This window comes from Ictalurus furcatus, chromosome 8, assembly GCF_023375685.1.
Source record: "Ictalurus furcatus strain D&B chromosome 8, Billie_1.0, whole genome shotgun sequence".
NCBI lineage: Eukaryota > Metazoa > Chordata > Actinopteri > Siluriformes > Ictaluridae > Ictalurus > Ictalurus furcatus.
Window position 1 is genome coordinate 15669691 of NC_071262.1, and position 27961 is coordinate 15697651.

At 41.3% G+C, this 27961-nt stretch overlaps 1 protein-coding gene across 1 annotated transcript in view; it reads left to right on the top strand.

The window, feature by feature from the left end:
* slit3 (slit homolog 3 (Drosophila)) overlaps nt 1-27961 on the top strand; it is a 180093-nt gene that overhangs the window by 47939 nt on the left and 104193 nt on the right. The gene's annotated exons all lie outside the window — the stretch shown is intronic.

Sequence of the window (27961 nt, forward strand, 5' to 3'; positions counted from 1 at the left end):
CACAATAGATTCAGTAGATTGTATTTGCAGGTCAGATGTTTAAGTTATTGCTTGAAGATGAGGAATGCTGACAAAAGTACAGAAATACGTCATTCTATGAAATTCCTGTTATTAAATACCCTCGATAACAAATTGTCTGAAAGAGGTGAGAATTATCATTTCGATTAAGTACAATTCTAAACACCGTCTTATTGTTGGATCTGGGAGGGTAAATTAGCGGCTTGGTGTAATGAGAATGGCTCAAAGTGATTCTTGAATGACGTGGGAGGAGGTAATAGAGCAGGAGTGCCTTTGAAGCTGCAATGACGACTGCCTGATGAGTTCTTTTGCACTGTGCTGATGACCTTTAACCTCCTGGGCCTGGCTCAAGCATAGTTTAGCGTCACTGGGAGACCTGTTGCCAGAGACACCCTGTGATATCCAAATGCATGAGAGCAAACGGGTTTGACCCCTGAGCTAATGGATTACACTTAAGTGTCTTGACTAATGTTAGATTAGATTTTGTGGTTGAGTGTCTGAGGTACATTCGTCACCATGTTTGGTAGCACGACTGGTAGTCAGTAGATACCACCCAAATTGAAATTAGAGTGGCTGGCATGCGCTTTATTAATCCTTTCTTCAGGCTAAAACAAAAAGGAGCTGCTTGCAAGCCATAACAGTCTTGTTAGGTGTTCTCCATTTAGGAAACCAACTGGGAGTTTATTTCCATGTACAAAATGATCTGATAATAGGCCAAGCAGCGGGGCACATCATTTGCATGATGTAACCAAATACAAATACATATGCAAATTCAAGACCATGTACTTACACTTTTCATTCATTCATTATTAGTGACTGCCTGCTCATGAATGTAGTGGTTCAAATTAGGCTACTAGTTTGTTCATATTTGATATATCTGATTAGGAGGCTAAAATCTAGATGGTTTTAATTTTGTTCAAATCTAATAGCAATTTCACTGTGTGCTGTTTACATTGTTTGCTACTAGAGTAATCTAACTGCTGAAATCAGATTAATAATGTGCACTCTGATGCTCAAATCAGTTTTAAGATCAGCATGGTTTCTCATTGTTTGACGGGGCCTCTGCGGCAGTTTGATGCTGTCAGTAGCAGTAGCTGTGTGGGTGTAGGCTGATGGATGAAGCTGGTTGTGGCATCTTCACCTCTGAATGCTCCATCATGCACAGACGCCTCAGCTGGCTAGAGATCATAAGAGAAATGTTTAACATTTAGGTGACACATGTAGCACAAGGATTTGGGGGGAGTTTTATGTCTTGCTGCTGGACTGACTGACAACATGCATGATGCTTTTTTTTTGGTTTGTTTATTTAACTGATTTGTAGTTTGTTTGTTTCTTAAGCTCTCTGCTTTGAAAAGGTTTTTTTGCACTGTCATGTACAGCCATTTCTATTACAAATTGCTTCGGGGGAATGATTTTGAAACCATCCATCCCTGACATGTGAGTCCACATAATTCCCTTTTGAAAATTCAGGGAAAGAAAGCCTGCATAGTCAGGTTTAGGTCATTGCATGGATCTTTCTAAGCTCTCGAACCCAGCTAGCCCCCACCTTCCTACTGTTCCCCTTTAAATAAGGGAGACTAGAGAATACACCCACTTAATTAAGAATTTTAATTAGCTTTATCAATTTTTCTTGGAAGCATGCAGCTTTTTCTAAATCTAGCATAATCGCCGTGGCACAGCCTCTACACTGCTTTGTCTTCCTGCATCTTTTTATCTCTTAATAAGGGGATAACACTTGGAAATTGATTCATCTACTTTCATACCATGAAGTATTAATCACATTATTGTAGCGATAATGACTTCACTTTGCCACTTGCACTTTTCTTTCTCATAGCAGGTTAAAATGTGAGCCCTCATGCACTTGTTAGCATTATTTAATGCTAATGAGATACATCCCATGTGTCATTTAATAAAAACTAAAGGATATAAGAGAATCATGCTGAAAACTCTGGAACAAAGGATGTTTTTTGTGCAATAATGCTCAATTCAGTTCAACAAAAGAAAGCAATCTTTGAAACTCTTTATCTATATTACATTTGTTTCCTTTTGACAGTGGAAATGAACAAAAGCTGTGACCTATTTCAGTACATAAACTATGGTTGCTCAGTTATGTGCTGTTTATTTCCTTTCTTGTAAACACATCAGTTCTTTGGCATTTGGTTGGTTTGGTATTTCCCACATTAAAAAAAAAACAAAAAAAAAAAACACGTTTCTTCACTGGACATTACAGTTCATTACAGTTTTATGGTATACATTGTATGGCCAAAAGTTTGTGGACCCCTGACCCTCACACCCATATGTGGGTTTTCCCCAAACTGTTGCCACAAAGTTGGAAGCAGACAATTGTATAGAATGTTTTTGTATGCTGTAGCATTAACAAATTCCCTTCACTGGAAGTAACATGTTCAAACATGTTCCAGCATGACGGTGTCCCTGTGCACAAAGCGAGGTCCATGAAGATATGGTTTGCCAAGGTTGGAGTGGAAGAACTCAATTGTCCTGCATGGAGCCCTGACCTCTACCCCACTGAACAACTTTGGGATGAACTGGAATAAAGCCTTCCTATTCAATCTCACTAATGCTCTTGTGGCTAAATGGCCAAATCCCCACATGCTCCAAAGCCTGCCCTGAAGAGTGGAGGTTATTGTAACAGGACAAGGGGGACTATGTCTGGAATGGGATGTTCAACAAGCACATATGGGTGTGATGGTCAGATTTCCACAAACTTTTGGCAATATAGACTAGAGGTGTGCATCGGGTCTGCAGTCCTGTAGGAGTCACATGAGAGGGAGGTTTTTACTTTCATGTGGGCGCTACCGAGTTGTCAGATATGATGCATGTGGAACAGGGTTGTTTAAATTAGGCTAGTAGTTTGTTTATATTTTGGGAAACACAACCGTTGTAATTTTGCTAGAAAATATCAGAAGGGAGGAAGAGAACGAGGGAGGAAGTATGGAAGGAAGGGTTCAAATCCAAATACAGATAGAAAATATCTGATACTGATACTGTCATTGTGTTACACTCCTAATGTGTATCTAATGGAGACAAGGTCTACCTTATACTGCATCATAAAAACTCCCCTTTAACTGTCAGGTGTGAGCCGATGGCACACGAGGATATTTTGATTGGGTCCAGGCTACTTTGATTCCTAAACACCCTGTCTGGCTGCACACACACTGCTCCTGTCACATCTCACCAGCTGCTACTTGTTCACAGCACTCTGTGGTTTGGAAACTGACCTCTTCGGATCCAGCAGACGACGCCACGCCTGAACGGCACTCCGAATGCAGCATGGAGGGTCGGCTGATTTGTTAGGTGTGAGAATAGAATCAGAGACAGCTTATTTCCGTTGTGTAATTCTCACCTCTACCGATTGGCCAGGAGCAGCATCTTAGTTTGCTGTTGAATGCTGCTCAAGCAAGCCTTGTGGGAGCACTTTCTGCAGACTGAATACTGGACATTTCAGCATCTGTTTTTTTTTTTGTTTTTTTTTATCAGTCTTCAGAGCTTCATTGGATTTGCGAGGTTTCTTGTGGTATGCCGACATTAGTCACAGTCAGGTCTGTTGCAAAACATGCCAGAATCATGATGAAATATTTGTCCTGAATGTTTTTACATTGAGTGTGTATCAAGGAATGAGAACCATATGGGTCTTAAAACATACTGGCAAACAAGTGTTCATTTTAAGCTGTCACTTGGTACCTACTTTTATGGGGTAATAATTTAGAAAATAATGGGAGCTGGGTGCTAATATCTGACATTTTGTACTAAAATAACTCACCATACCACCTGAGGCAACAGCAATGGAATTTAAAAAGGTGAACTAAAAGACCACCCATGGGTAAAAACCCCACCTGTGTGAAGGTGCCTATGCTGGCCAGATGCATAAGGAGTACCTGAAGGAGTCCACCATCCTGTGTCAAACACCTCTACTGGTAGACTGGTAGTCTCCTGACCTTGTTGAGTGGATCCAGACACATCCTCTTCACCCCTCCTCTTTCAAAGTGAATTCCAACATGTTTCCTGCTGTCATGGTGTCTGGTGCCACCTAAATCCATTCAGAGGTCTAATGTTGGTTGGACTTGCCTATGTGTGGCGCCTGCAGATGGAAACCACTTTTGATTGCTTCCAACTCCTAGTGCCGTTGACCCCTGACCTGGACGTTGAAGCCTTTGGCGTTGCTCTATCACCGGAGGTCGGGACATGGAGCCACTTGTCAGTATGGATAGGTCAGGACTGAGCGTAGGGGTTTACTAAAAATCACAGCTGCTCATTTTTTTTTGCTTTTGATCTTACTCAAATGTGTCAAATATTGGGTGTGCCTGGATCTTGTCAGGATTCTTCGCTTGCTTTTGAAGTACCAGACCAACAGCAGGAAAATGCCCTTCATACTTTTTGGAAACCAGGAGGGCTACATTGCTGGCACACATCGCTCCTTCTTTTATGAGTCGCCATTTAAACGTTGCCACCAAGTCTGTGTTTACAACAACGTTTTATCAAAGAAGGCTCCAAAATGTGAAAAATGTGAGCCATGTTTACAAAAATAGTTGTAGATTGATACATATGGTGATATTTATAAAATGTGTCTGGGGATGCAGCTTCATTAAAATCAGAATCTGATTTTACAATTTCAGTATTGTCCTAATAGAGCTTGTCTGCTAAGCATCTAAGATGACTGGAGGCAACCTTTCTGATTAGCTGCTTTGGAGAATAGTTCTGTTATACTCTAAGTGATGAAAATGTATAATCTTTCTAGCAGTATTTGAAAACCTCTGTAAAATTCACACAGAGGTATATTTGAAATGATTTACTGTTAGAATGTTTGTACTGGTAGATGACTCTCTCTCTTTCTCTCTAGAGTACTGTAATTGGCCATTTATTAGCACTAATGTGTCGATTACTTGCCATCGCCTCACTCTGATTTCTCGGAGGGTCAATTGGATATGAACTCCGAGATTAACAATCTGAGTGCAGAAAACCTAAGAGAATTGAGTAAAGAGGGAAACTCTGCCGCCTAAAAGAAAACCTTGAGACACATCACCTACATAGTGAGGAACATGTGTTCAGGAGCCTTGCCAAAAACAACAGTTCCCTAAACTATGTGGTGCCCCTGGGAGAGTGGAAGAGGTGAACCAGGGAAACTGGGCCCTCTGTCTACTGCAGAACTTAACTATTTTCACCTGCTGTAATACGTTTAGCATCAATGGAAGATCCAGTGAATTACCCTGCATTGTCTGTACCTCTTTCTGTTTTGTACAACTTTGATTGGAAAGTATACAAATAAAGCGCTTAATGAACTTTTGTAGCGTAAGTTCCCGTTTGATTCTATCGATTGTGTGAATTTTGTTGTACACCCAATCAACCTGTTTAACCACTTACCTTGCAAGCTCCTCGCTCTGATGTAGTGCCCAAGTGAAAACCTGGTTTTGAACCACAGCTCATATTTAATTGAGGGAAATTGGGAGAATATTTGCCCTGCCACTTCTGATATCTCAAGCTGGACAAGAACCTAGAACTCAGTCTTCATGATCTATTAATCTCTTTCTTTACTGTCATTCCTCATTTGCATTTTAAACTTTGGGGTTTTCTTGGGTACTGAGGCTCTGGATTGGACCCAGAAATGATCTTCAGCTCAATAACAGCTGGCATCCAGATGTTATTGAGCTGAAGTCACTTGACAAAATCCATCAGTCCACTTTCTTTTTGATCAAGCGTGGTATGTGATCCAGGAACAGAACTGGACCGCTCATTAACAGTGTTCACCTTCATTATCATGCCCTGACTGAAGACTGATATAACCTATTCCTCAATAAGTCCATCTTCATGCTGAAGTGAGACCAACAGGATGCCACATAAAACGTTTGGATAGTCTGTATATCTCTGTCTCTGTCTTCATGTCCTCATCTTGTAATGCTAATCACAGGTAATCTTGTCCTGATAGTGCCTGCTGACCATTGCAAAATGATGGGAACTAATGTGAACCATGATGATCATTAATCCACTGCTGGAGAGGAACGGTATTCCATACTGAGCAGTGATGTATTTTCACCTGTGCTTTATTTCCAAGAACATAAAGCAATAATCCAAATATTTCAAAGGTTCGGAGGTATTGAGAAAGACATTCTTCCATTATGATTGTGCAGAAGGTTCTCATTTCATGTACAATAGGGAACATCTGTGGCTATGTTACAGCGCATATACAACCCATGCCCCCACCACACACATGCACAGTCTAGTTTCAGTTTTCTAGTATCAGTTTTTACCTTCATACCAAACACCAAACTCTCTTGTCATTTATATTTCATTTCTGAATGACTTAAACAACAGTATAGGATACATTATATTTAGGCATACCTTCTTTCCTTGGGTCTTCTCTCAGTGTTCTGTATAAATACATTCAATGGTTACCTGTTCTTTTTTTGTGTCCAACAAGGATTATACATGCAGTGCCATGCAGTTCTTCGCCTCACTTTCTGGACACCCATGGAGTGTTCTAAAAGTGCTGGGATCAGTCCTGGCATTTGTACATTTGCATTTCTACCCCTAATGCTTTAATTTGTCCCTGCTTGAAATTCTTTTGATGGTTGTGCAGCAAACCTCACCATTCACCCCATTTCAATTACTCCAGTGTTGTGGGTTGAAGCAAATCACTGGTGCTGGCCCCCTTATTCACAAACCACTAGACATGTCTCTGATTAGTCTGTCAGATTCACTGTAAGAAGGATCAAAACATGAAGTTTTGAAAGACCCCAGCAATAACATTGTCTTTCCTTTTTAATGGAGAATCAAACAAACCTCCACTGATCCATAATCATCTTATTTCCGTCGCCACCCCCTCCGCAGCCCAGGATTAGCGATTTTGGAGTGAATAGGTACGACCGGTTAGGAGAGCACTTTGAGTAAAATTTTAACACTTCTCCAGTCCAAAAGTTTTCTTCTGACAGTGATTAGGAGCAGGTGTTGGTGTGCAGTTTCAGAAAACCGAGGGCCTGCCCCTGCATGACCACAGCCTTTACCATAAGACAGAAGGCTTTGCCATTGATTTATGGCTCGGAGACCCCTGTGTTTTCACAGCACACATTGCCTGATAACAATATATCAAAGGCAAAACAAACAGGCTGTGAAGATGTCTAGCTCCAGGCCTCATGATGTTAAACAGTAATTAAACATTCAGTTCAACTCTGCAATCAAATTCTCTTCACATCAAACAGCAGCGTCCTGATACAGACATCATTTTTACAGTTGCCACTGCAAGCCCACCCTCTAGTATTTAGAACATCTTTCTCGTGTTGCCTCATGTCCAGGAGTCAAAAAGAAGGCTGTTTTTCAAAGACTTGTCCCTGTCACATCTCCTTGTTCCAGTGCCCAGCCTAAAACTCCAAACCCAGGAGAGCATGCATCGCATGTAGGCTTCAGGACTCTCGGCCTGCCGTCAGCATTCCAAACATACCCTAAGCTGTCAAAAGAGTGTTTCCCAGTTCTCCACTGCCTGTGCCAACCTCTAGAAGGAAAGCCAGGGGAGGAAACCACAAATTCTGCTTTGTAAGACAATTGTACAACCAGCAATCAATGAACTGTTTCTATTTATGTTTCCCAAGGTGACTTTATTAGTCTTTTAGTTTTTCCAGAATATGTAGTCATATTTTAAATCATGATTGTATTATTCTTGTACTCTAAATTAGACTTTTCCAGCTGTAGTACCTTCGATTTTTTGTTTTTGTTTTATGCTATTGAGGTAACTTGTGGCAAACTGGAACTAGTACTACATCAGATTAAAAGGAAAGTATGGTGATTTTAATAGCATATTTCCTGTATGTTTGTTATTATTGAGAGCGAGTATGGTCTAAAAAATCTAAATTTTTTTGATTGGATATGGGGAGCTGGGGTCAGGTGAGCGTATATTTGGGTGATGGATTGAAGCCAACTTTGCCTGTAAATGGATGTATTTACCTTTAGAGTTGGTCTAATGAGTAGGAGAATGTCCCTGAGATGTTCTGACGTCAGCTGTAATTCAAACAGCATGGCAGCTAGGGAAAGCTGCCACACGTTCGTGAAGGGAGCTCATTTAGACTCTGCAGCATGACAAAAACACAGTTCCATGCCAGGAGTAGACAACATCCTGGAAGGATAAACAGCACTATACCATTTCAGATTGTGTTGCATGTATATCAGTATCAGCCTCACATCTACAACAAAGGAGTTGCTTCATCAAAGGAATGCTTTTGATAGAAATCCAGAATTCCAGATTTTCGAAAGCTTCGCAAAGACAAATAAAGGTTCTTGAAAATAATGAGTGGAAATTTCTAATTGGGATAATTTGCTCTTTTTAATGAGGCCCTTTATTTGTTGCTCCCTCTGTTTATATAAGTTACAGGTCATCAAATTCTTGACAATGTGGATCAGATTGTGCTGCTAATGCAATACTTTGATGTCCACATCTTGATAAAAGCTTCATTTCGCTTGTTTGGAACGGAGGTTGCAAATTATTTCTCAATACACATTACACACCTTTTTCCCATTAAAGCCCCAAAGGCACCAACAGAGTGATTATTTTACTATTTTACTATATCAAGCAGTTTATTAGATGCAGCCCTAATGATGGACGTGTAGCTTAAAAGAATGTAAGGCCACAGACTATAATGATGATGATACGATACCCTGCTAAAGGCTCTTGTGTGCTATAAAGGTAATGACCATAAAACTGTGCACGCTTTTCTCTCTGCTAGACCACTCACAGCTGGACATGACACATAATGTGTTCAGGATGAACAGAAAATCTGTGGTATGGGTTTGGAACCAGGGGCCAGTCATAATGCAGAGGGTGACTGATCAGAAATATGGCCTTAGTAGTGGGATACACCATTGATTCTTAAAATACAGTGGCCACAACTGCTTAGCATGAGAAGACCACAAGCTGTAATTCAGTGGCTCAACCTACAGATCAGGTCTTTAGGGAGAATAGGAATGAGAAAGCCAGTCATCTTTGGACTAACCTAGGGAATGCTTGTTTTATTAACTTACATCAGCAGATCAACACGTTTAGCCATTCTGCTTGTTTTAAAAGGAGAAATGGTATTTCTTTAATGAACCTTGACTGGTGTGTGCAGTCCCTCCAAGTTGTTTTGCTTCTCAGTTGCTTCCAACCCCCTAGAGTCTGGCTTAGTACTGGCCATCCCAGTACTACTCGAGGAGTGGGGTAGAAAGCCTGATTTCTCAGACTCCTTGATAACTAAGGAAAATGGAGGTCTTCCTACAACTGTCCAATTTATAAGTATTACTCAAGGAAAGACAGTCTAGGCCCATCTCATGACTCATAGCAAATAGGTATTTGGGTAAGCTAATGCCTATAAGACTGCTCAGCTCAAACTAATGTCCAAATTAAAGCCAGATAATATCTACCTATGAAGCTCTGGTTTCCATATTTATATTCTTGATATTCAGGCATTTTTGTAGTATAAAGTTATATTTAAAGATTTTATGGTTTGTCTAGCATAAGACAGTAAACAGGTCTTTTAGTAGAGGTTGCATAGACTGGTCACTCTAATTAATACATACCCTATTTGCTGCCGTGGGGATTTTGACTAGTCTGGGATGTGGAGGGGGGGGGGGGACTAAACAAAACATTAAGGCAGACAGTAAGGAGATGCAGGCAGATGCTAAAGAAAACACGTGTATTGTGCTGTGTTAGTCAGAAAATATTTCACACTAGTTCAACCCAATTTAGTTAAATTCACAAGAGTATATGCAGGGGGAAATCATTTCTTATTTCTTTTTGCGTCAATGGATTGTTAACATTTTGATATTGCTTTGCATAAAGTTGGGAGATGTTTTGTAATCCCACTCCCACCCAATCCTGAAAGAATCCCTCCCAGTTCTTTTTTTTTGTCCTTTAAAGCTAAATAAGCTTGAAATAAAAATCCTTGCCCTGTGGTGTAGTGAATTCAATTGAGACCAGTGCTTTGTGAAAGACAGTGTATGTGTGCTTTCAGAGCCTTGGGTTGCACATCACTATCCAATCCAACTGAGCTAGATTAGAGGCTGATCCAGACGTGTTTTCGGACACTACTGAGGCTGGAGGTGAACATGGTGAAAAAAAACTCCCAGACACTGTAGACATAATATTGGTACTTCATCAGTATGGTATAAGGAGCTTGCGAGCCAGTTTCAGCTGAGCTACCAGTGAGTGCATTTGAAGAATTGGTATGTTCTTAAATAATGTGATGGACACATTTATTATTTTGCACATTTTATGCACTGATTGATTTATTTTCGTTGGAAACAGTGTTGCCTAAAAAGCTTTGAAGCTGGACATGTAAATTATAGCCCATGTATGGCTATTAATTGAAGTGTGGTTTGACTCATTCTTTGCTGTGCAAATAAAACAGTCTAAAAATAGTGATGCCCTAAAGGTTCTTGCTTTCAATTTGGAACTGAGGATTAATTGGCTAATCAATTACTTTAATTACTGGTCAACAAGTAAAAACTAGTAATCATGCACTCTTTGTTATTAGTGATCTCCTAATGCAAAATAGATGTGGCCACTGTATGCCACTGTGTGTCACTAACCTACAGTACTACTCTCTCTCTCTCTCTCTCTCTCTCTCTCTCCCTCTATCCCTCTAACCCCTCTCTCTATTTGCTGCCTTCCCTGGGCCTAAATTCATACCACTGGTTTTGATATATTCAAATCATCTGTCTAGGTAGATGCAAGCGCCTGAATTTCCTCACACAGTTGAATGTATCTGTGTTTGTATGTCCTGAAGCCGCAGGGGACGGCTCGCAGATGTGTGTGGAGGCCTAGTCCTCCCCTTTCTTTGCTCACAACAAATGTATTCCATGATATCATTCTTCTCATAGCAGTGTTAAAAAGAGGGTGATGTATTCCCTGTACCAGGTGGTCTAGGAATGATAAAGATGATGATATTTACCGTGGGTAGCTCACCTGGGTTGAGCAAAGACAGCAACCCAGCTCAGGCTGCCTTAATTGACTTCCGGCAACTTGATTACCCCTCGGATTTTAATTACCATAACCTGCCTGCTGGATCGAACGGATATAATGGTTCACAGATGTTGCACTTAGAACTGCCCTGACACCAAAGACTGTCCAATTTTTTTTCCTTTTACCAGAGGATAAACATATGGAAAGCAGCAATTATTATGCAAAGATATACTTTGTGACTACAAGACCTCTACTGACAAACTGCAGAATTCCCTAGAGCTGATATGAGACATTACACTTTTTGATGCTATAAAAAGGAATAATCCTTCAGGCACAATAATTCTCCACAGCCTTTTGTGTTGGCGAGAGAAAAAGCTTTTTCTGTCACTGACACATCAGCAGCACATATAAGAGGTGTTAGTAGAGCTTGGACTCAGCCATGTTGATAATGTCACTGAAAACAAACTGGACCAAAATGTAGCCTCTAATCTGGGCCTGAGCAAAACCAGAAAGCCTTTCCTTCATTTCACTGAAATTGTGGACTTAAATTCAAAGAGGACAGTTTGACGAGCTTGGACCAAAATATTCTACAGTATTGCAGCTAAACCCAGCATGGGACTCTTTAATGTGCTGCCGTGCCAAATTACAAAGGATAATATCCAGTCTGATGATTTATTTAGCCTTATATTGCTTGTGGTTCAAAGCTACCATATGCAAAAAAGAGTCAGTTATAAAACAGTTGTTGCAATTTCACATGGGTTTTCCATCAGCATAAGGCCATTCTGATGATTTTACTATGATGGGCTCTATTCTGTAAAAAGGGTCCCATTTGACCAGAGCAGTTTATAACATTCATGGAAGAACAGACTGAAGCAGGAACTCCACAGAGGCCCAGTTAGTGAAGGCCACTGGTCTTGGACTGTCGCTTCACAGGGCACCCGTAAATGTTCTTAACCTAAACTTTGACCCAGTTACTCTCAGGAGCATAGCCAGTTACATTTGTCTGGTCCAGACATCAGAGAATCATTGCTCCTAGGATGTCAAAGTGCATTTCTTGGAGTATTTTTCTGCATGTCTTTACTTACAGTAAGACCCATCTGTCTCTCTAGTTGAAGAAGCGAGCCAAGGTTATTATTACACAGCCTCATCTCATATCAGGTTTGCAGATTTTCCACTTACACAGATTGTTCTTTGCTTCAGATTTTGCCCAGAAAATTATAATGAAAAGTTTCTTTTGCAGCATTGGCCACTGACCGCACTAACCTGACACTGAATACCATTGCATCCAAGTACAGACTGCAGTTCTATTTGGAAAATGTACAAATATTCAGGCATTTATGCTTTTGAGAACGTTAGACCAGTTTGTTTATCCATATGATATTACGGGGTAAACCGGATAAAAAGTCTGAGGGTTGATGTGGCATTTTGTACTATTTCAAGGAAGTATCTTTGTGGATGATGACATTATCAGCTTCCTCCTCTAACCCCCTCTGGCTCCACTGGCGGCATGTGGGACGTAGACTAGAGGAAAGGTGTCGGACAGGTCGAAATGAGAGGCTCCTCTGAGGCAGCAGAACTGATGAGAAACAGGCGGCTTCAAACATTTTCATCCTGCCTGTCAAGGCCACCAGGGCACTAAGACACGAGGCGCAGGGAGCACATCTGGCAAAGAGAGCAGCGCCGAGCTGAGCAGATCAGAATTGGATGTCTCAGTTAAAATGGGGGAAATTTACATTCATTCAGTATGCTCTGGCAGAATTAGGATCTGTGCACAACATAATATATGTTGCCAAAACCCTCTGGTTTAGCATATTTTCATACCTTTATATTAAACAAGGAGCTGAGATTATTGCAGCAGGGAATTCTGCATTGTTTTTTTGTTTTTTCTTGGTTGCTAAAGAATGAGAGGACTCCCTGTGTAAGTTTAAAGCAAAGCCCTGAGAGTGGTTTTAAAGATGGAAAATAGTGCTGAACACTAACAGCATGGTGCTTAATTAAACAAATGTGTTTTGTTGTGCAGCCAAGGGTTGGTTAAATCTACATTCATAATGCCATACAGACCCAGTTTCCAAATCAAGAGCCTCACAGCCCAGATTCAGAAGAGGCTCATTTGAGTCAATCATTATTAGCGGTGTAACGATAAATCATGACACGACGCATCGCGATGCAAAAATCTGATGATGTGCATTGTGGAAATGTGCGATATAAGCATTCTATTAATTATCAATTAATGCAATTGCACTGTTTGAACACAAGATGTCCCAATCTGCACAACCCATAGAGTACAAATATATAGAGAGAATGCTGGTCATGTGATCACATTCTTTTATGGAATGTCTGCAAGATCATGTGCACTTGTGAAGGGACCAAAAAGCCAGATAACTCTGGATTGCAACAACCAACACGCGATATACGTTGCATGGTTACATGACCACATTATAACAGTACTTCAGAACTTCAGTAGCTTTCAAAAAACCCCATCCCTGCACCTCTGTGATCAACAGTGCACGAGAAAGAGGCCGTATAAACCGTGCAGTTTAGCTGACTTTGGAGCTCTATTTCTGCACTCATATGTTTCAGTCAATTAATTTCAAAGCCCCCAGGTCAGACACGTTGTTTTTTCAAGCAAAAATCTTTTTAGAGAATTTCAAAATGTAAGATATTGTGAACTTGTAGTACATGTTGTTATTTTATATTATGTTGTTATATTAAACGTAGCTATTTTTAATGTATTTCATTTTATACAGACAAAAAATGTACATGGTTGTGCATTGTTTATTATACAGAAATAAAAAAGGAGTCTGTAAAAAGTAGGTTGTAAGCGTCTTGTGATTTTTCCATACAAATAAAAAAAGATATACTATGCCGTGCTGTTTTATATCAATACCGCATTTCCTTCAGAAACTTTATCAGTTCCACTACTATCTTTTTCAGTTTTTGTTCTAAAGCTTTAAAGAAAAATCTTTCTCCGCTCTCCTGCTATATCTCATTATCAAATCTTGGGCTCTGTGCATAATGCAGTTTTCCACTCTGCCCTTAGTAGAATGCCATCTATCCCTTTTAGGTACTGGATATTAATCATACTGCTTAAGTCAATGGGAAATTGGCTGGAGGCAGATGGAGAACCAATTATTAAACAGGACAGAACCTCTCCTGATCCGCTATGTCCATAACACTCTCTGGCCTTTAGAGGTAACAGACAAATCAGTCGGCCCAGCAGACCAGCTTTGCTCCAGTTCTGCTCAGACAAGTGGTCTGAATCAAAGATGAAACAGTTCTGTGCATCTTAATTGTTGTAGGTGCATGTCAGCTTGAGTTAGCAGGCAATCCACTGTAAGAGTTTGTAGCATGAGTAAATCCACACAAATTCGCTGTTGCAAGCAATCAAGATCTTCTGGGAATTTGCAGGCAAATTGTAGAGATGCAGCCCATGTGGCTTTAGGACCCATCCAGTAAAAGTCACGCACCTTTTTTCATCTTGTATTCTGGTAGTGTTGCAGTACAGGCTCTGTAATAGCCCTGTGCTAGTCTTCATTTGGCAAATGCTAACTTGATCTAGATGTTGAAAAGATCAATAGCTTTGCTCAGATAGTTATTGTCTTTTATTAAAGCAGTAAGTGTTGCATCCCTAATTGTTAGTGGGACTATGTTGTTTAACAGACAAAAGACACAAACAATTGTCCAAACCTTTTCCCATAAAAAGTCTTTTTCAAACCACATGTAGGAGGGCCTTGACGAGATGCTGTGAGGAGATGGGCAGTGCTGCCTCCAGGTGTTTGGAATGGCCAGCCTAAATGAACATGCCTTACAGCCTGCTCTGTTAATATACAAGTTGTTGGGCTGTGATAGGTTTTCATAAAGCTTCTGAGCCCAGAACACTGGAAAACAGTCAGAAATGAGTGTTAGCATCTGCTCTGCATCACAATTAGCATTCCTGATGGCACAGCAGCAGGTACTATTGGTGCTTCACAACCACATATCTCCTAAATTTCCCCGAGGTGGGAATGAGTATGTGTAATGCTCCGTGATGATCTGTCCCATCCAGGTTGTATTCCTGCCTTGTACCCAGTTTCCCCAGGATACACTTTGAATCCATTGTGACTCTGATCCTGGGTTCATAATATGGTACAGTGTTTGACCAAGGTGCACTTGCCCTGTGGCTGATGGAACAATTTATTCCTATAAGGTATTCGGTTCCAACTTAAAGAAAGGCAGCATCAGAGATTAACTGGTGAAATTAGACTCAGTAGCTCCATGTGCTGGAATTTACTGACAGACACAACATAGACTATAATTGGCTGAAAGCAAATCAAAAGGTTTGCATTTAAAGTGAACAACTTTCCCCACTCACCTTTTCAGTACTTGAACCTTCGAACCTCTTTCACTTTGATTTTAATTAAGTATAGCAGAGAGAGAGAGCTTTTACGCAACTTAAGCACACCAGCTGGGTGTTATACTGCAAACATCGAACAATGAGGGAAACAGGTCAGAGGATGTGTTTATGGGTGTTCCATCGAGCAGCTGTGCCTTGCAGAGCTGTTGCCTTGACTACTGACATGGACGGCACGCAAAGGCTGGGATAACTGGCCGAGCTTTGGCAGATGAAGAAGTGTCTGCATTAAGGCAGGTTCGTGAGTCCGACTCATTTGTTCGGAGCAGCGACCAACTGATGATTGGATTTAATTAGGTTTTGTTCGAGGCAGAACCCCTAAATCTTCCAGCCCCTTTGACGCTGTCGATAAATCCACATCCCTGTTTCTCATTAGAGATCCATGCTGGTGTCTCTTCCTAGAGGGTCCAAGCCAAAAAGAAAACAGCTCTTCTTGCCCAGATATCACTTTGTGTGCAACCACGAGGTCGGGACTCTTATGAGCTTGTGTGTGTGTTAATAAAGCCTAAGGGAAGCATGTCATTTTTCGTGGGTTTCCTCTTCTCAGCAGAAGGCAAAGCCAGATTGTTTCTGGCTTGGCCCTTTAACCGTTAATCCAGGAATTCCTTTCCTGTCCAAAGCATGCCTTAACGCCATTAGCAGAACTCATTATGCTAATGCACTTTCCCTGACTAAACAACAGGGTCTGGATTAACACTCATCTACGGTGCCCATTCAGGTGTGTCTCCTTTCCTTGGTTTCACACCCTGAATTATAGCACTTATCTCTACTATTTATTTCCGGATGCTTGGCGTGCTTACAGGTTAGGATCAGAGATGTCTTCATGCCACACTAACCCCATTGCCTTATTTTCACTAAGTCAGACCAGCTTTCACTATCTATTAAGACAACAGAGTAACTGTGGGGAATGAATAGAATCAGGCTGGAGATTCTGGGTCCAGACTATGTACCCTATAGGCAGGGAGCAAGGCGCCACCATCTTTTGCACAACCAACCCCAGTACAGCCTATTAGCTGCTTGGAATGTAAATACCTTGACACATTTTCAAGGAGGAGCAGACTGTGGGCTGGAATTGAATGTTGAAGCATGCCTTTGTGTTTTTATGCCTTGTCTAATTTTGTCATGCTGGATGTTTTGTTTTTGGCACAGGCACTGATAGTATCTTTTGGAACCTCTCCAGCTCAAATGCCTTCTGTCTTACCTCTCACTTTCTCTGTCTTCCTAAACATCCCCACATGAAATTTAAGAAAATGGCTGAGGGTATGCCCTTTCAATTCTCCTGCCAAGCTCCTTTCTGCCCTTTTAATGTGTCAGGAAGAAAACGAATAGTCAGGGCTTTATGTACGATTGCCATCATTTACCAAAGTCACATCCACTGGGGACGCTGCTCCACAGAATGCTGTACAGTTCTTGGATGGTGCCATTCATCACTGCTCATGGCAGCTTTTAGTTTATTGCTTTACACATTATTGTGGGAGTGTGCAGTCTCAAGACTAAGCTAAATGACAGGAGTGGGGACTCAGGGGGGCTGGGTCAAGTGGCTTTGCAGAGGTCCAGCCAACAGATATCTTCTGATCAGTGGAGGTGTTTCAATAAATGAGGTTGCATTCTGTGTATCTTTCTCTTTCTCTTCTTCACGCTTTCAGTCTTTAAGATATGCACAGCCCGGAGCTCGTTAGTAATAGCAGGAGCTCTTTCCTCTGGCCGGTGGAAATGGTGCCACGGAAGAGGCTTTTTCTCATTCAACATCCATATCGCAAACCTGACACTGCTGTTCTGACCTCACACAGAGGTCACTAGCACAGAGGTCACTAGAGAGACACCATGTTCCTCAGAAGCCCTTTGGCAGCATCTCACATGGACATCTTAGAATCTAGGTTGTAAATCTTTCACCCAGCGCAGTGGAGGGAAACCCACACCCACTCACACAACCCCAGCACCTGAGTGTTCTACCAGGCTGTTACACCCACCATATGGAAAGTTCCCAACAGCTTACAGCAAGGCGGTACTGGCAAGACATTAATGTTCCTTTGTCAATCCCACTAGTCATGAAGATCAAGAGAGCTCTTGCTTATTTATTTCAATTTCCAGTTAAAAATCTCTCAGTGCTATTTGGATTGGCACCTCACACTCTCAGGTCTGTGTCCAGGACAGATTACTCATCATTTGGAGAGAGAAGCTATTTTAACTTCAGCAGCTTTGCAGCACTAGGACAGGCTGACAAGGTGATTGATGGAGTGAGGAGATCTGGACAATGAGGCAGCCGTGGGAAGACAGGTTTGAACCACACCATGTAGGTGTTGAAAGGATTCATAGGCTGTACAATAATGGCTTCATGTTCAGATTGCTGTAGATGACTGCTGTCAGGCTGGACCACTTTCCCCTCTCATGTTTTTCTTAGCTTGTTCTGCACCATAAAATAATCGACCCAGTGTCACAGCCTGTGATTTGGGTAATGTGCAGCTTGAGGGCAAAGGTGAACTCCTACCCAATCATCGAGGTGGGTTTGTGTGCTGGGTTAAATCAGTTAAGGTGTTCTGGCTTGTCTGTGGTCCCCAGTGAAATCTGACCTGTGGCATAAACATAGTGGACATTGTGCTGTATTCAGATGTTTATATGAGCCATAGACTCAAACATATATGTTTGTACACAGACACAAGGCACCTCACAGCACAAATCATCTCGCTCATTGGCGACCCACTGACTTTAATCTCGTTCCTAATGAGACATGGCCGAATGGCTCGATTTCCATTGGCCTGGAAAGCCTCTGAAAATGAACCTAGTGTTTCTCTGGCACAGGCTTTCATTATATCTGCCTGGGAGGAGAAAGAGAGAGAGAGAGAAAGTGAGTATATCCATGAAAGAGCCTCACAGCCTTGCAGGGACAGCACGGCAGCCTGTTAGCATGCAACCATTTTAATCACATCTTGTCATGCTTCATTTATCTGTGAATATAATGTTTTCCCTGCAAAAAAGAAAACACAAACAGGTTCATAATTGACAGAGTGGAAAAGACAAGGAAGTCATAATCAGAGTGTTTATGCCACCCCATCATATACAAAAACTGTCTTATTAGTAGTCTGCCTTCCTGGTTGCTATAACAAGGAAACGTTTCATTGGAACTGATAATATGACTGACATTAAGCTTTAAAAGAAAAAAGATTGAAACATTATGACACAACTTTATTTCCAATCAGTGTAGCTCTCATGATGAAAGCTCTGGCAGACAATTTTAATACATACGAGGACTTTCGAATAAGCCCAGCGATTTAGTGCCTATGAAATGTGAGAACTCCTGATCAAATGTTGGTCAGCTGGGTTGCCTAGATCACAAAAAAAATCACTGTTTTAATGGTTTTGAGGCTTGGGTTTATGAAATGTAGTGCATAAAAATAATAAGCCTACATTGCAAGCTCAATCTAGACATGCATAGACTTAAGACTGTAAGAAAAAAAAAAAACATATTCATGCATTTTATTGAATTGATGTAACCATGTGTTAGGATACCCGGATTTATATAAGGACTCTCAAGAATGGCAACTGAACCATTATGTACTTAGTGAACAGAATCGAACTCCATGTCTACTGTACACTTGAGCAGCTTCCAAACCAAACCCGGATTGGCTGCGGAGGTAAGACATCAGTGAAAATGATCTGCAGCCAAAACAGAAGGTCTTTTGGAGGAGACTGTCTTTTCAGTGAGGAATTAAGAGAATTAATCCTCTGGTTTTGGCTTAATCAACATGGCACCACGAGGAGAGAATCCAACGCATCTCTTCTTGCATGCATGCTCACACCAAAACAGAGCTCATACAGTTATGTGACTGTGAATGTGACTCTTTTACTCTTGACCTGATTTACTGTTGTTTCTAGCTGTCAGAATGGGTGTAGGCTTTAGAACGACATACACACAGACGCAGAGTAAGACGTGTAGCTAGCAATAAGGCAATGGGGTAGATGGTGCTCATGTTGTTGTATTAAGTCTTATCGGCATGGACCTTAGTGTGAAAAGTAACAGTAGAGAGTCTGATTAATTTGTCTGTCAATGTGTTTCTCCCTCAGTCATCATAGTGCAGATGGGTGAGAGTGTCTTATTTGGCCGCGTTCACTTTCTCACATGTGCTACACAGATTGACCACACATCGATTTCAGGGAAGATAGTGTTTAGCGTGCAGACTGTATCACTCTGCTGGATTGCTTCCATTCTCATTCTCTCTCTCTCTCACACACACACACACACACACACACACACACACAGGGACTTTCAAGCATTTCTCTATGAAGTAGCTTCAGATACTTAATAATGAAAGTGTTAATGAAGCTTAACATCCCTAACAGACATTTAACATCCCTAACAGACACTTATAAGAATAACATTTCCCCTCTGGGTGTCCTTCAGAAATGAATTCATAGCTCAATAATAGCCTTATTTCAATTGAATCCAACGTGATTTACTCTTGTGAGAATGTGGATGATTTATTTATTTAAAATATCTGTAGTCGTCTTCATTTAATGTTTGCCACTCACTCAATCTCTAGTCATCGGATTTCGCTCCTGTTGTCATTATTCTTCTTGCACCACGTCTTGTCAATCCTCATTCCCTTATTCAGCATCAGGACTTATCAGATTACAGCAGACATTCTGCATCACCTCTGTCACTGTGTCCATTCCAAAGCTGAAAGCATACACATCAGCAAATGTGCGCAAATGATGTCTTATCAGCATGTCATGTGGTGTGGTTGCGAATTAGGATGACATCAGCAGTGTCATTTTGGACCACTGTTGATGCGTGTTTTTAATATTCAGTTTTTTCTAGCTTATACACATTTGTTTGAGTTACTGATTGTATTCAGCCATGTGCTTTCAGCTAAAAACACCCCACAAAGGTTGACTTTGTCGAAAACTCATGCGGAATCTGTTTATCGCGGGTTAAATGTGTGTCGAAGATCAAGGTGTGAAAGACAAGAAAAAAAGGAACTAACAGGTTTATAATGGTTTGAGCTATGGGGTTCATCAGGAAAGATGCACCTTGCCGGTTCTGTTAAGTTCTGTCCAACTTTAAACTGTAACCATGTGAGAAAAAAGGACAAGAAGGAGGGAGTTGGAACCCAAGCCTTCCAGATGATGTGATGGTTGTGATTCACAGCTCTCGGTGGGGCTCTGGGTCATGTCTGTGTTGCAGGTCCGGCCTCTGATAATGGAAGCCTCATGAGGAGAGCTGATAGCATAATGAATAGGTTGATCAGGTCTTCATGTTAAGGCGTGTTGTTTGGGAAGAGGGCTGGTGGAAACTATTAAAATGCCCTCAGCACAACCCCAACCCCCATCTTTGAAAGAGTTGTAGGAGCAGCTTGTGAGGATCAGAGAAGCCTGTACCTAGAGATTATTGCTGAGTGTTTGAGGCACAGTGCCAGTCCTGGGTCCATTACTGATGCGATTCCCTGGCAGAGTACTCTTTAACATATTAGGAGTGTCAGGAGCATTTGAGCCAATGAGATCGCACCCTGAAAGCGGTGCAGCCCATGTACACATCTTGAAATGAGCTGCTGGTTTCAAACTACACCTCAGCATCAGTCACCATGTACACCCTTGTTCATCAGCACAAGATGAAAGCGCTGGCAATGGTTGCAGTGTGTAAGCTCAAAATAATGCTTTTTGAATGGCACCTATTGTTCCCACAAGGTTTTTTTTTTTTTTTTTGCGCAAAGGCGATTAGTAGCACATGGACGACAGCCTGTATTAATCGAGCATCATGCGGAGACTTCATTACTAGAGCCGCGGCAGTCCTAGGCCAGACGAAGAAACGTGTCATTTCCTACGCTTACCTCATAGATTTATTAGAGTGCTCGTCTGTAATTGGCTATAAATATGTCCAGTTGAACATGGGACAACAACAGTCATTTGGGTATTATTGCTCTTTGGAATGTTATGATTCTTGTAACTCTTAATAGTAACCATCTCTGTTTGTGCAGCCTGGGGTATTACTGTCACCTCCCGCAGAAGGAAAACGATCTCACTTTACCACATCAATGGATGTCTGCACATTAAGCAATGGATGATTCCTGTGTGTTTAATCAGCGTTCCAAAAAGCGGTTTTAGAAATGACGCTTTTGGTCCCGCTATCCAACAGAGCTTGAATTAAACAAGTGGAAGGCCCCAAATACCTCAGGTTAAACCCACTGCTTTTTTAAAATATTGGCTACAAAAAACCTTTCATTCCTACAAGTTTATTGTAGCAGTCCAATTACTAGCTCCATACGAGAGCCTAATGCACTCTGGGTTTGCAAAAAAACGCTCCTATTTATGCTCATTTATTAAATATGAGACGAGAAAGAGAGACTCAAAGGAACGCGAGAGGCTCTATAATGAAATATAACATGGCAAAGGGTTGTTCTTTATTTATAAGCATCAGCTGCTTTGCATTTCCTCAACTGAACGGCCAAACACATGAGACCCTCAAACTCAAAACAGATTGTCTTATGTGGTAGTCTTGTGATGCTTTGGGCAAGAACGCAAAGAGAGAGAGATCTCAAGGTTGTGGTATCTGTTTCAGATCTGCCACACTTAACTTACTGGAAAGGATTCTTAACAAATTCAGTGGTGTGAAGGAAGTACAAAGGAAGGAATCAACCAGCCAGATAATGCCAGTCTAATCCAAGCTTCCTGATTTGATCTGTGATTGTGTGTTTAATCCAGAGTTTTTTGAGATGAAATCCGAGCAGCCGCATGCCGCATGAGGCTGTATACTATGCGGTACTGGGATGTGATGAACGTTCCAATAAGTTCCAATACGTCTTTAATGACAGTGCTTGATTTACAAGTCTGCATTCTTTTATGTGAAAGCTTGGTTGTAATTATGTTTTGTCACCGATGTGGCTGTATGATTCAAGCATTTACCCAGTACTGCTGTGTGGGCTGAAGCCGTCATTGCTCATGCAGGAAGGTTATGAGAAGAATGTTATTCACATGGTTTTAGAGTCCTGGAGTTCTCTCATAAAATCTATTCAGTGAGTACAAGATGTGTAAATCTGGCAGATCAACCTTGCCAAGGGGGCATTCCTTTCTCAGGAGGTGGCTGAATCGTAACACTCACCCTGAAACAAATATCCAGGGTTTCAATCAAATAAACAAATTCGGCCTAAACCATGCATATGCAAGGTCAAATCTTGGCAAAATTGCAATACAGCTTATTAAAAGGCTATGGCTGATGCACCCTAACAGATGGACCTGGATAACTACGAACATAACAGTGCAATAAAAATGCAAATAAAATCTTACCTTCATTAAAACTCAAGCAGTTATGGTGCTTTGAGCTGAATAGCCTACTACTTGTCATTTTCACTCCACCTTCCAAGTTGGAAGTTTTTTGATGCCAATAAACAGTGTTACACAATATTTCTGAAACTTACTCCAACGGTTTTTGATTGGTCATAAAAACCATCACAAAACAATTATAAGGCTGCTGATCATTTTCTTTTGTAGACAAATTTGCATGTTTAAATCAAACTATACAGAGTTATACTCAAAATCACTTACGGCATATTATTCTTTTAATATATATATACATTTTTGCTCATTTTCATGAAGGTGCCAATAATTGTGGAGGGCACTGTCCATAAATCGGAAGGAATTTTTATGCATGGCCAATAGAATTATGTTACTATGCAGGTATTATGCAGTGGATTTGCATCAGTGAATGGAGTTTTCTCAGTTGGCACTGTTATATATATATATATATATATTGGTGCTGTTATATGTGAGGTACTTCTCTCTAATGGAGAACAGTAGCACTGTGGAGGGTGTAATCTGCACGTGTAAACAATGTGGTGAGGTCCCCTTGGTTAGTAGAATCATGTTTGATGAAAAAGCAGGAAAATATGAGACCTTACTTTCCTGCTTGTACCACAAGCCCCACATGTTACCTCAGAAATGTGTGGCAGATATGATGTTTACAGGCGACTTTCTCCTTGTGAGGTTAACTGCAGTGGTCAGGTGTGTCTACATGTGTGAATGTGTGCATGTTGCCCCTAAAGCATGTGTAAAGAGATTTAGAATGGGATCAAATCTGCCTTAAGCAAAACTGAAAGACAATTTAACAACTTTGTTTAAAAAAAAAACAACCACTCTCCAAAGCCATCTTGCATGGCATAGAGATCCTTGGAGGCACTACAGTGGAAACGAGTCAATGGGCCTCAAGGAACATCAGAGAAATGATAGGGGACCGTGTCTCCGGATCTATATATAAATTTAGGACAACTCTTGAAGGGATGTTGGTTTTGAATGTGGAGACTGAATTCTAAGTGTGAAAGCAAATAGCTAAGGCTAAACTTGGCATAGCACACAGGAGAAATGTGTTAAAGGTCAAATTTTCCATTTACATGCAATTAAAAACAGTAGTAGGAATAAGTGAGGATGCACGATGCTCGATGAGCTCAGCATAGATAGATTTCAATGTTGAGCGAAATCCTTTTTCCGTAATTATTTTCTCTGCTGTTGTAATGTAGCTGAGTATTATGCAATGAAAAAGTGCAGTAGCAGTCAACCAACAAACAGAAGCAACAACGAGATTTTCTTTTTGTTCATAAGCTCCAGGAAAATGCACATTTTCTCCAGCATCTAAATTTGTAGTTATAAATACTTACTGATTAAGATCATTCAACACATTTTTGCAGCATTACTCGTCTTTATTGGCTAATGTGGCTGGCAGGTGAGCGTGAACCACCACAGGCCAGTAGAAGATATTCCAGCTATTCTGATCGCAAATCACCTTGACTTTCAACTAGCCTGAGACCCAACAGTCATGGGCTCCATCTGCTCGAGTGCCGATTGGCTTACGAGGCACGTTATAAATCATGGATGTTTATATATTTATACTTATTCTCTATGGGCAGACATGAAGTGTTCATTATCCTCTAAAGTTGGCCTTGTAATATAGACTGGGACACTGTTATCGTGTGCAAATTGCTCATGCCATGCCATATGCCCTCCACATACTCAAACACACTCTCTCTGTGCCCTTTCATTAATTACGTATGTATACAAATACTCCTTGCGTTTTTCTCATTATTTATACACACAAATTACCCTCCCACCATGGGCTCATTATTCAAATGCAACAGCTTTTCTCTGGAGTCTATTCTATGAGCAGCTCCCTGAGCGGTGTAATCACTAGCACTCTCCTACTCTGTAGAAAGTGTGACCCTGAGGCTATGATTAACTTAATTCTTATATTTGCTCACCGTGAGAAAACATATATAAAACCTTTTTCACGCCCTGGTCAGAGCGCAGCACAACCCCCACTGGCAACTGCACCTACAGCAAGACCAGATGTCCTTCAAGTACCTGGACCTGTGGTAAAAGAAAGTCTTTTTTGTTTAGAACAGAGGGCAACACTGCTTTAACTCACACTGGTGGGCGTGGCTGGGGACATTCTGAGCCCCCTATCCCCTGAAACTGCAATATGTGAGAGCTAATGGGGTCTCAGGAAGGTTTAAATGTGGCCTGAGGACCTGCAGCCGGCATGAACGAGCCTGATTTATGATCCGGCACGTAAAAAAAATGCTCAGCAGTGCCACGCCACAGCTGAAGCCGATTTCAGTCCAGGTCTTGGTGTTAACGAGGGAAGACAAGCCATTTAGCAGGTTTTCCACACCAGCGGCAGCTGTTGTTCTTCCCTTGATCTACATACGTGATTCCAGTGATTCCAGTCCAGTGGTGTTTCCCTACACTGCAAACACACCATAGCTACACCCAGCCAGGTCACAGGTCATTTTTTTTAAAGCAGGGCCAAAGTGTTAAAATCACTGACTTATTACTTACTGGAATAAATCAGCTTTGCTTTACCAAACCTCCACCTCCCCCATCAGACAGGCTGTTTGCAAGCTCTCCAGGGGGCCATTTCTTTAGCTCTGGAAAGGATGTTGATGTTTATTTAAATACGGGACCTCATCAGTGCACCCCAATTAATCAGCCATGTTTAATGATTGCGTAATCAGTGAGATCACATCCCCCGTAGAGGTACAGCTTGCCGTCCACAGAACGTTCCGCTTTGAAAAGGAGAGTATCAGCCTTAATGTTTGACTAATGATACCACTATATACACAGAGACTCACACAAAACCACAATGTGTGAAATTTCAGAGCCTGAAACACAGGGTTTGAGTGAAATCGAATACGCGTCACTGAGTTACATATTTAAAAAAATATGAAAAATAACAACGACAATCAATTGCAGTAGGGAAAATAGGGTTGTAAATCAGATTACAGAGACAGCATGTTTGCAAAATAAGGTGATTAATTCTAAGATTAGAAGGTATCTAAAGGAAAAGTGATATTTTCAAGCAAGACAGACATATCCAGAAGAGAAAATGTAAGCAAAAGAACATTTTTAAAAAATACCAATGAAATGAGATGTTGATGCTAACTGTAACTCTAGAAGAAATGTTTTAATCTGATGTAAATATGCCAAGACATATGGGGTCTTTTAAATGGAAGGTCATTTGAAACTGGTCAGAGTTTCTCCTGGTACATTACAGCCCATGGAGCTTGCCGGGTTTATTACGTAATATTTAATCTAATATTATAAACATTATTTCAATATAAATCTTGTAGAGCCCAGTCTTGAATCTGCATGGCATAGTGAACCGATTCTTGTTTACTCTGCCAGTAATGGCAATTAATTTGTCAAGTTGTCAGTTCCACCACCACCATCATGTATATAAGAGTTGCTCACGCCAAAGCACAAGGGATATCCAGATCACTGAGGCCTATATTTCATCATTGGTAAAGAGGCTTGGGTTCTGCTGCTGTGTAATGACTCTTGGTTTATATGTTTAGCAGCTGGAGGGCTTTGGGTAGAGCACCTAGCCTTCCTTTATTTCTCCACATTCCTCAATCAGGGACATGGAATGGGAAGTTATTGTTGGAATGCATTGAGTTGGAAAGAGATACCATTGGTGCTGTGAGTGACATTTTGAAAACAAAGCAAGAAAGCAGATAGGACAGGGACAGAGCACAGACAGACAGGAGGTGAGGGCTGCCAAAAAAAGAAAAGCCAAGGCGGCTGAGCAGGAAATGTGCTGTTTATGTGGTGTGTTTTGGTAGAACAGGAGTAGGGGGTAGCAGTATGGTGGTAACACGACAGTGAGTGATGCAGATATGATAGGCCAAATGATGCCCCACAGTGAAGCGCGGAGGCTGACTGGGTTTCTTCACCTCTGAGGTCTGAGAGAAGGCAGATTTCGGGAGGAATTGCACAGTTTCCTGACACAGCATTGAAGCACGCAGCCTTTGTGTGGCTCTCCACAGCTCGTCTTTACCAGGAAATGGCAGCATGCAGCACGGCTGGTGATTTGATTTGGTGGGTGGGGGTTGCTGGGGTAAATTGAGTTTTGACACTAATCTCAGGAAGCAGTTAACACACCACAGCCAGGCAACTGAGGCCACACTCAGTGGCACCCATAATAGCAACAACACAGAAGTCTGCCATTTCTTTGGTCGTATTCATGGATGTCTCCCAGGAAAAGAGTAGGATACTCACTTCAGGTGAGAGGTGAGACCTTTCTCCAAAAGAAGTTGAGCATCTTTGGATCTTTACAAGCATTTGAAAAGGAGAGTTGTTTTTTTTTGTTTGTTTTTTTTACCAGCCACCTCACCTATGGTCATGAGCTGTGAGTAGTGACTGAAAGGTCATCAGTACCGGCATCAGAAATCAGGTTCCTCAGCAGGGTTGTTGGGCTTAAAATCCTGGAAAGCCTCATAATAGAGTGGTTGCTCCTTCAAATTGATATGAGCTAGTTGAGATGGTTTGTGCACCTTACAAGGATGCCCATTGGTCAGCTCTTGGTAGAACTGTATCAAGCACATCCAACTGGACAGATCCAGACCCAGGACCTGATGGAGGGATTATATCTCACAGTTGGCTTGGGAAGATCTGAGGATCTCCCAGGAGGAGCTGAAATCTGTTACTGAGAATAGAGAAGTCTGGACTGGCCTTCTCAGCCTGTTGCCACCATGACCCCCAGTAGGAGTTAATTAACACATGCATGAGCCAGCCATGCCTGCTATAGATTTCAATCCAACATCATATCATATATCATATTAATGTCCGACTCTCCTGCTCGCGGATGTTTCCTTCTTGCTAGAACACTGTGTCCTACATGGCTATCCACCCTGATGATGTGGATATTTTAATTCTAGGCTTTTATGGAGGTGAGCAGCAAGGCATTCTCCCCCACTGATATCTTATTTCCAGCAGCTTGATAGCAGACAAACAGCAGCATCTTTGTCTGTGTGTAAATTGGTGAGGAAATGAGAAGTGCCCCCACCTCTCACACTGCTGTCACTGCTATTCTATTATATCTTCCCAGCAGAGGCTGAGCACAGACCACAGTCACTCTGGGAGTCCAGAACCGACTCAAAAAGAGAAGTATCCAGAACCACACTTATATATGGTTTCTATGACTTGATAGCATTGCCACATGGATCAACTATGGGCTGTTGTAACAAAATAGTAGCGTCATATTTTTTATAGAACTTATTATAAGATAGAATGATCAAACTGATGACCAAAAGATTAAACAATGATCTGACTTTAATCTGATCTGGTTTAAGAGT